The sequence below is a fragment of the Tinamus guttatus genome, unplaced genomic scaffold, assembly GCF_059628265.1.
Source record: "Tinamus guttatus ecotype Peru unplaced genomic scaffold, ASM5962826v1 Tinamus_guttatus_pri_ptg000550l, whole genome shotgun sequence".
Lineage (NCBI taxonomy): Eukaryota > Metazoa > Chordata > Aves > Tinamiformes > Tinamidae > Tinamus > Tinamus guttatus.
In genome coordinates this window covers 399,999-407,417 of record NW_028289084.1, presented here as the reverse complement: position 1 = coordinate 407,417, position 7,419 = coordinate 399,999, and the positions used below count along the sequence as shown (strand labels likewise).

The 7,419-nt window shown below is 46.0% G+C and overlaps 1 pseudogene; it reads left to right on the top strand.

The window, feature by feature from the left end:
• Nucleotides 1–5,984: 5,984 nt before the first annotated feature.
• On the top strand, nucleotides 5,985–7,164 carry LOC148592571 (endoplasmic reticulum lectin 1 pseudogene; annotated as a pseudogene).
• Nucleotides 7,165–7,419: the final 255 nt, after the last annotated feature.

Sequence of the window (7,419 nt, the reverse complement as noted above, 5' to 3'; positions counted from 1 at the left end):
GAGGGGTCAGAGCATAATGACGTCTGGGCCAGGCCACCACCCTATGCCCCTCATCAGCCATCAATAACAGTCCTGATGGCCCTATCCTGATGGAGAGATAAGGCTAACTGTGAGTACACCAGCCAACAGTCATTTCTGAATTGAAAGAATGACTATCAGTCAATCATCTTATCCCACAAATATGGAGACAGCCCAAGAGCCCATTGAGCTCTCCTTGCATGGCAGCGGGCTGCACGCCGGGATCTCCCCTTGAGCAGGGACGCCTCTCAAGGATACTCCTCCAGGTTAAGAGATCCTTCCCACTACAGATTCGTGGTAAGTGACTATAGCGCGCCTTTCTCTTTCTGAATTTGTAAACCTTACTTTGTAACTGTGCACAAATCCCTTATAAACCGTTGACCAGGTCTGGGACTAGGACTGGATTCAGCCGCACCCAGACTCCTCTCAGAAGGAGTTTGGAAAGCAAGGGGGTCCAGTCTGAACCTCGTGACACAACGGGAGGGTGTCCTTGATAATTCTGTGTGTATCTTGAACCTCCATGCAGTAACTAATAAGTGACCTTGCCATAGAATCTCGTGAAACCATTGTCATTACCAATAAAACCTATTCCTATTTCTTTCCCACGAGTGAAGTGCATTGTGTCACTCACCCCCCATCACCACTCGTTCCGTGACAGGGCTGAATAAGCACAACAAGAAAGTGCAGAATTTGATAGCGGGAAAGCCAGGAATAACAGACTGCGGCACCCCTCCCACCAGTGGAGGACTGGGAGCCTTACTCTGACTTGTATCCTTGGAAAGGGACTAGGGAAATATTTCAGCATGGGAAACAAGAATGAAGCAACGGCCAAGCTCCAGTGCGACTGGCACGGAAGGACCAGCAACGGTCCTTACAAATTGTAAAAGCCTCAATTGCTACAGGAGCGGAGACCTCCTTAATATATGGAAATCCCAAGCAATTTCTGGGGAGGAAACCAAATTGAAGCTGTGCAAAAATAAATAGAAATGGAAATAGAGGACCTCCCCAAAAGACTGGGATATCTTAACAATCGATTTAAAAGATTCTTTACCATACCATTGCATCCAAAGGATCATGAAAAATTCGCGTTCTCTGTACCCTCCGTTAACAAACAAGCTCCTATGCAGCGATATCATTGGGTAGTGCTTCCCCAGGGTATGAAAAATTCACCCGCCCTGTGCCAGCTCTATGTCTCGTGGGCATTAACTCCCATCCGTCAGATACACCCTGAACTACTGATCTACCATTATATGGATGATATCTTAGTAGCCGGAAAGCATCTGGAGGCAGAAAGTCTGCTGACAAAGATGGAAAAGATCCTAGGAGCGGGAGGTCTACAGATAGCGCCAGAGAAATTAAAACAGCAGCCAGCTTGGCGGTAGCTGGGCTGGGAGATTACCAGAACAGTTGTTAGGCCACAAAAGCTCTTTCTGCAAACAGAAGTCACTACCCTAAATGATGTGCAGAAGCTCCCAGGCGATATTAATTGGGTACGCTCGGTCTGCGGTATTTCCAACGCGGATATAGAACCCCTCATACAACTCCTTCGGCGGGGTGGGGGGCAGGGGGAGCAAGTTGATGCCCCACGTCAGCTTTCCCCCGAAGCAAAACTAGCACTACAAAAGGTATCCGAAAGGGTATCAACCGCATATGCCAGTCACTGGGACCCTGATAAACCAGTGGGTTTGCTCTTGCTAAACCACAACCACTACCCGCTGATGCTATTAATGCAATGGTTTGAGGATAGAGATCCCCTTCATATACTCGAGTGGATTTTTTTGCCTATTCAATCCAAGCATACAGTGACAACTCGTTTAGAAACTTTTGCACATCTGATAATGAAAGGACGATCTCGGGCAGTGGAAAGAGCAGGATTTGAACCCTGTTTTATCATTGTGCCATTGGCCGCAGAATACCTACAGTGGGCTTTACAGAACTCTGTGCCACTTCAAGCTGCCCTCTTGGACTATCCAGGGCAGGTTAGAGTCCACCTGCCATCCCTTCGTTTTATGGCTGCGGTCAAACTTGGACAGTTCGAGGAGCACCCTCCTCGGCAATCCTCAATGCCAGTTAAGGGAGTGACCGTGTTTACGGATGCCGGAGGGAGATCACAGAAGTCAGCATTAACCTGGAAAGAGGGAGACGTCTGGAAGGAGGTGGTGCTATCGGACTTTAGTGGTTCCACTCAACAACTGGAATTGCGTGCTGTCATCATGGCTTTTCAGCAGCTCCAGCATGGATGGGCCCCACGCCGGATAAGTTTCAACAGGCTCAGCGTTCCCATCAATTTTTCCATCAATCTGCCAAGGTGCTACGACGACAGTTTAACCTGACAGACGCTGCGGCATGAGGGATTATACAAGCTTGCCCTGATTGTCAGCAATTCACGGGTGGCCGCCCAACTGGGGTGAATCCCAGAGGTACCAGTCCGTTGGAACTGTGGCAAATGGACGTTACCCATATACCAGAGTTCGGCAGACTAAAATATGTCCATGTGTCAGTCAACTGCTTTTCTATGGCTGTCTGGGCCACGGCCCAGACGGGTCAATCCAGCAAATATGTTCAACGCCACATGCGAGTGGCTATGGCAGCATTGGGGGTCCCACAAAGGGTAAAAACTGATAATGGGTCTGGCTATGTCGCATGAGGGACACAAGAGTTTTTCCATTTTTGGGGCATAGAGCATGTTATGGGCATTCCACACTCCCCTACTAGGCAGGCCATAGTAGAACGTATGAACCAAACACTGAAACGCCAGCTACAAAAACAAAAAGGGAGAGAATTGGGAATTACGCCTGCAGAGAGATTGGCAAAAGCAGTATATGTTTTAAATTTTTTGAGACTACCTCAGGACAGCCTAGTCCCTCCGATGGTCAAACACGGGGCTGGGCTAAAGGGAGTCCTGACAGAAATAAAATCGGGCCCGTGTAAGGTGATGCTGAGAGACTGGAACACGGGAAAATGGACGGGGCCTTTGGACTTGATAACCTGGGGAAAAGGGTATGCTTGTGTCATTACAGATACTGGAACCAGGTGGGTACCAGTGAAGTGGGTGAGACCTTGGCTGGAAGCAGACTCGCATACATCAGACGTAGCAAGGTACCGGTACCCTAACTGTGGAAAGTGTGAGCCTGCAGAAGAAAAACCTGGTAGGAAGTGGTGTTACTGTTATTGTTAGCGGTATATTGTGGCTTTTAGGAGGTAATGTTGCTTTTAACGCTATTATAGGAGCTGATGCTGCTTTTAACGTTAATGGATATGTTATGCTTCTTAGGCGGATTGTTAATTATACCCAAATCAAGAGTTGTTGGCTTTGTGGGACATGTTCCGGATGGGCTCGGTTTTCGGCAATAATCATGCAAACCAAGGTGACTACATCGAGCATTTATTCGGGTGAAAGCAGATAAAAGAAGCAAAGGATGGATAACTACTCACGAGGTGGTACCTGCCAGCGGGATACTGGACCCGAACATCCTCTCGAGCTGGCAGATGAGAGAGAGAGAGCTGCTCACCGGCTCCCACGGAGACAGCGTAGGCCTCAGAGTTAGGAGTTTCTTCTCCCTCCTCTCTCCGCACTATCCTCTCTATGCCTGGTGCATCCTGGCACATAGGGTCAATCCGACCCAGGAGGCAGCCCAGGGGGGCAGACAAACTCCGCCTCTAGTTGTGCAACTCTTCCCCCTGGGTGCGCAGGCGGGCATATCAGTCGGGGGTCCCAGCCCTCAATTCGAGGGTCCTGCCTTCCTCCTCTTCTTCCTCATTTTCGGGTGTTTGGTCTCCAAAGCTGGTTTGGAGGATGTCTGCGGTTAAGCTGGCTACAATCCCAGCCAAGTGGACACATTCAACAGGTTTCTGGGAGGGGGCTGCCTGTGAACCGGGCTGAGCAGCTGCGTCCGTGCTCCTTATCTCTCAGCCTAGGCAGGCAAATATCTTCTTTCCCAAGGTCTGACCTCTTCTTCTCACAGGAGATTTTTATGACTCTACAGATCACAGAAATTTCCATCTCCAAAACAATGCAATGCAAGTTTATAGATTAACGATTAATTTTCTACTAAAATTTCATGACTTCTGTCCTCCTGATGCCTGTTGCAAAGGGAGTAACAACCTCTGCATTTTCTTTCATTTTTTTTGCGCTTTGAGATAAACAAATCCTTGTTAACTAAGCAGCTTGGGTGACTTTTTATCTTTTCTCTCTTCACCCATTCTTCTTTCCTTCTTTCCTTTCTACACATTTTACCCCTTTACTCTTCTTTTTTTCTTTTTTTTTTCCGTCCATCCTGTTGTTTTATTTTGATTCTAGAGATAACTATGGTAAATAAATACAGATTTAATCTTCAAATTGCCCATCAAGAGGAAATGCACAGTCCACATGAATGGGGGAAAAGATAGACAAGAAAGGGAAGGAGACATATAAAGGAACGAAAAATCATTCTGCCGATCAAATCTTTCATTTCCAAACAGAAATAATTACAGTGATGATCAGTGGGGAGATTTTGGCAATTTACAGTGGTATAACAGCAAGTTTGTATCAACAAGATTTGATATTCAGGGCAAGACATACAGGTCCTGAAGCGTTGCCTATAATCTTTATTTCATTTTTAGATGTTCTGCTTTAATAAAATGTAAAAAAGGAATACATAAAAAGTTACAGAGGTGGGAAAAAAACATGGTTTGAAGTTGTATAGCATTTCTTGACAGGACATGTTCCTAAGGATATACAGAGAATAACAAATGCTATTTGAAATAAGTACAATAGAGATCTGAAACTAGATTGAAAACCCAAGTCAATTTTCCTGAGTGTTATTTGATTAGCTTTCTTTCTTATATAGAACTGAAGCTTAAACAATACTGGGGATTCAGAGCAGAGAGGTGCTTGGGAACACAGTGAGAAATGGGCTACTCCTATCAATTTCATATCTGTAGCTTTACAACATTATCATTGCACATTGTTTCAGTGTTCTCACAATAATCCATAAATGAAGCAATGTCAGAGGGAATTTCATTGATAGCTGGGAAAACACAAAAACTGTGCAAGTTACTTCTTTGCTCTCCCTCTGTCACTGCCTTCTGGGCAAGAGAAGTTACCAATAGCTGTATAAAATATCCAGAGCCCATTGGCTAGCTGTGCATAAAGGAAAACACTGATGAGTTTGTGGATATTGTTTTGGACATCTAAAAGGTGGCAGGTATTCATGCAATACATATTTGACCTGTGGATTGTTTTTGGGTGGTTTACTTTGATCATTCTTTTTCACCAGATACTGTTTGCTTTTTATCTCTGAATTTAGCAAAAAGAGAAACAGCTATCTTGGAACATCAACAGCAAAAGTCTTGGGACAAACAAGTATTTCATATTGATTGTGGTAAAGTTATAAACTAAGCCACTCTCTTTCATGTTTCACTCTCTCCATTTAACATTTTTTCAAAGTTAGGTTACTTTAAAAAGACATAATTTTTCAAAAATTAAGTTTTGCTTTGTTGTTCCCAGTAGTAGAAATTTTATTTTTTCTATGCACTGCATGGAAGTGCTCCCAGAGCACTTGTGTTTTGTGTAAGATCTAACATTGAGAGACACAACAGAGCAAGTAACAGAGATGGATCTAAGTAAGTGGGATAGGGTGATTCCAACTTTCCTTTGGGGTTACTGCACTTCGAATCCTGCTCATACTGGAGCCAGCGATCTTTGAAGCAGAAACATTTCTCATGACTTCAAAAACAAACCACAGGCTATTTTTAGAAGTGTTTTATGTGCGCAAACAATTGCCTCCTGCAAGACGGAGGTAAGCAGTCGAGAACGATGGGGAACTCCATGACACAGGAGCAGAAGAATGCAGGAGAGGTGGCTGATCTGAAAGGCCGCTTGATATGGGTGCATGAGCAAGAACCGCATCTAAATACTCATACAGTGTACGGCCTGCCAATGTGGAATAAGGTTGGGGTGATACTACAGGACAGGGTGACAACAGATGCGGCCGGCGGCGGGGGCCGGTGCCAGTGGCTCAGCAGCCGCCTTGGCTCGCTCGGCTCGGTGCGACCCTCGGGCGCCAGGATGGGGTGGCGGCCATGTGGCCCGGTGCTGGTGCCGGCCATGCTGCTTGGCGGGCTCCTGGTGTGGGTGGCAGGCGGGCCTCAGTGTCCCCTTCAGGGTGAGCTGGCCTGGCACCGAGCTCAGCCTGCCCACAAGTGGTGTTCTGTATAATTACATTGTCATGACCGTTGTGGATATTCTTCCTCTCATATCCAGTGGCAATGAGGAAGAAGAGAAGGACTACAATGGTCCTACTCCAGAAGAATTGTTGGAACACCTTTTTAAGAAGAAAAAGAAACTGGTCAGAAAATAAACATCCAAGAATACTATCTTGGGAATATGATAATAAAGAACCCTCTGTCAGAACCAGATCAAGAAGAAAAGGAAAATCTAAAAGAGAGTGTAAAAGAGATATCTACAAAAAATATAGAAGGGCAGATGATCACCATACTATCCTGTAGAAATGGGAAATGACACACCTTGTAGCTTCAGACAAAACCTACCTGTATCAAGCTCACTGATGTACACCTGCCATCCAGCAGCTAAGCACGAGATTCTCTCCGTAGCTGAAATCACAACTCGTGAATATGAAGGGGTTATACTGATCCCTCTGTTATTCAGCCATCCTAAATACAGGTTCAGGGCTTCCCCTGTGAATGACGTATTTTGCCAGTTACTACCAGGATCACCACTTAAATCCCATAACCTCAAACAGCTGGAGAAACAGCAAGAATTTATGAAGATGCCTTTTAGAAGAATTAAGGAGGAAGAAATGCATTCAACAAAAGAAATCTTCCATCCATAAACCAGTTGCTGTTGGAAACCACCAACTATTGACTGTGGGAACAACTCATATCTCCAAACTGACCGATGACCAATTTAAAAAGGAGTTTCTCAGTGGTTCCTACTGCTTCCATGGCAGGGTTGGTTGGTGGAAGTACAAATTCTGCTATGGTAAATATGTTACCACAAGGATAAGGAAAGCGGACGAGGCTCCGCCAATGCTGCGGCATTTTGGTAGAAAAGAACCAACCCAACCTAGTAAAGCCATGGTGGAAGTGTGGGACCCGGGGACGGGCTGGTGGGAAAAAGCAGTATCACTGATATCATGGGGATGAGGGTATGCTCATGTCTCCACAGATCAAGGCCCACAGTGGATTCCTGCGCGATGGGTCCGACTGGCACTAGAAGCAGCCTCCTCCTCCCTTTCTTCATTATCCTCACTGGAACCATAATGGCAAAAAACAAAAAAGGGGGATATGTTGCAGTCAGCCTGGGGCCAGTGACAGGGAGTGTCTCCTCGGCAGATGGGAGAGCTGAGCAGGAGAGCCAGGAGCTGCAGCCATGCGGCCAGCGCATGACCAGGCAGCTCA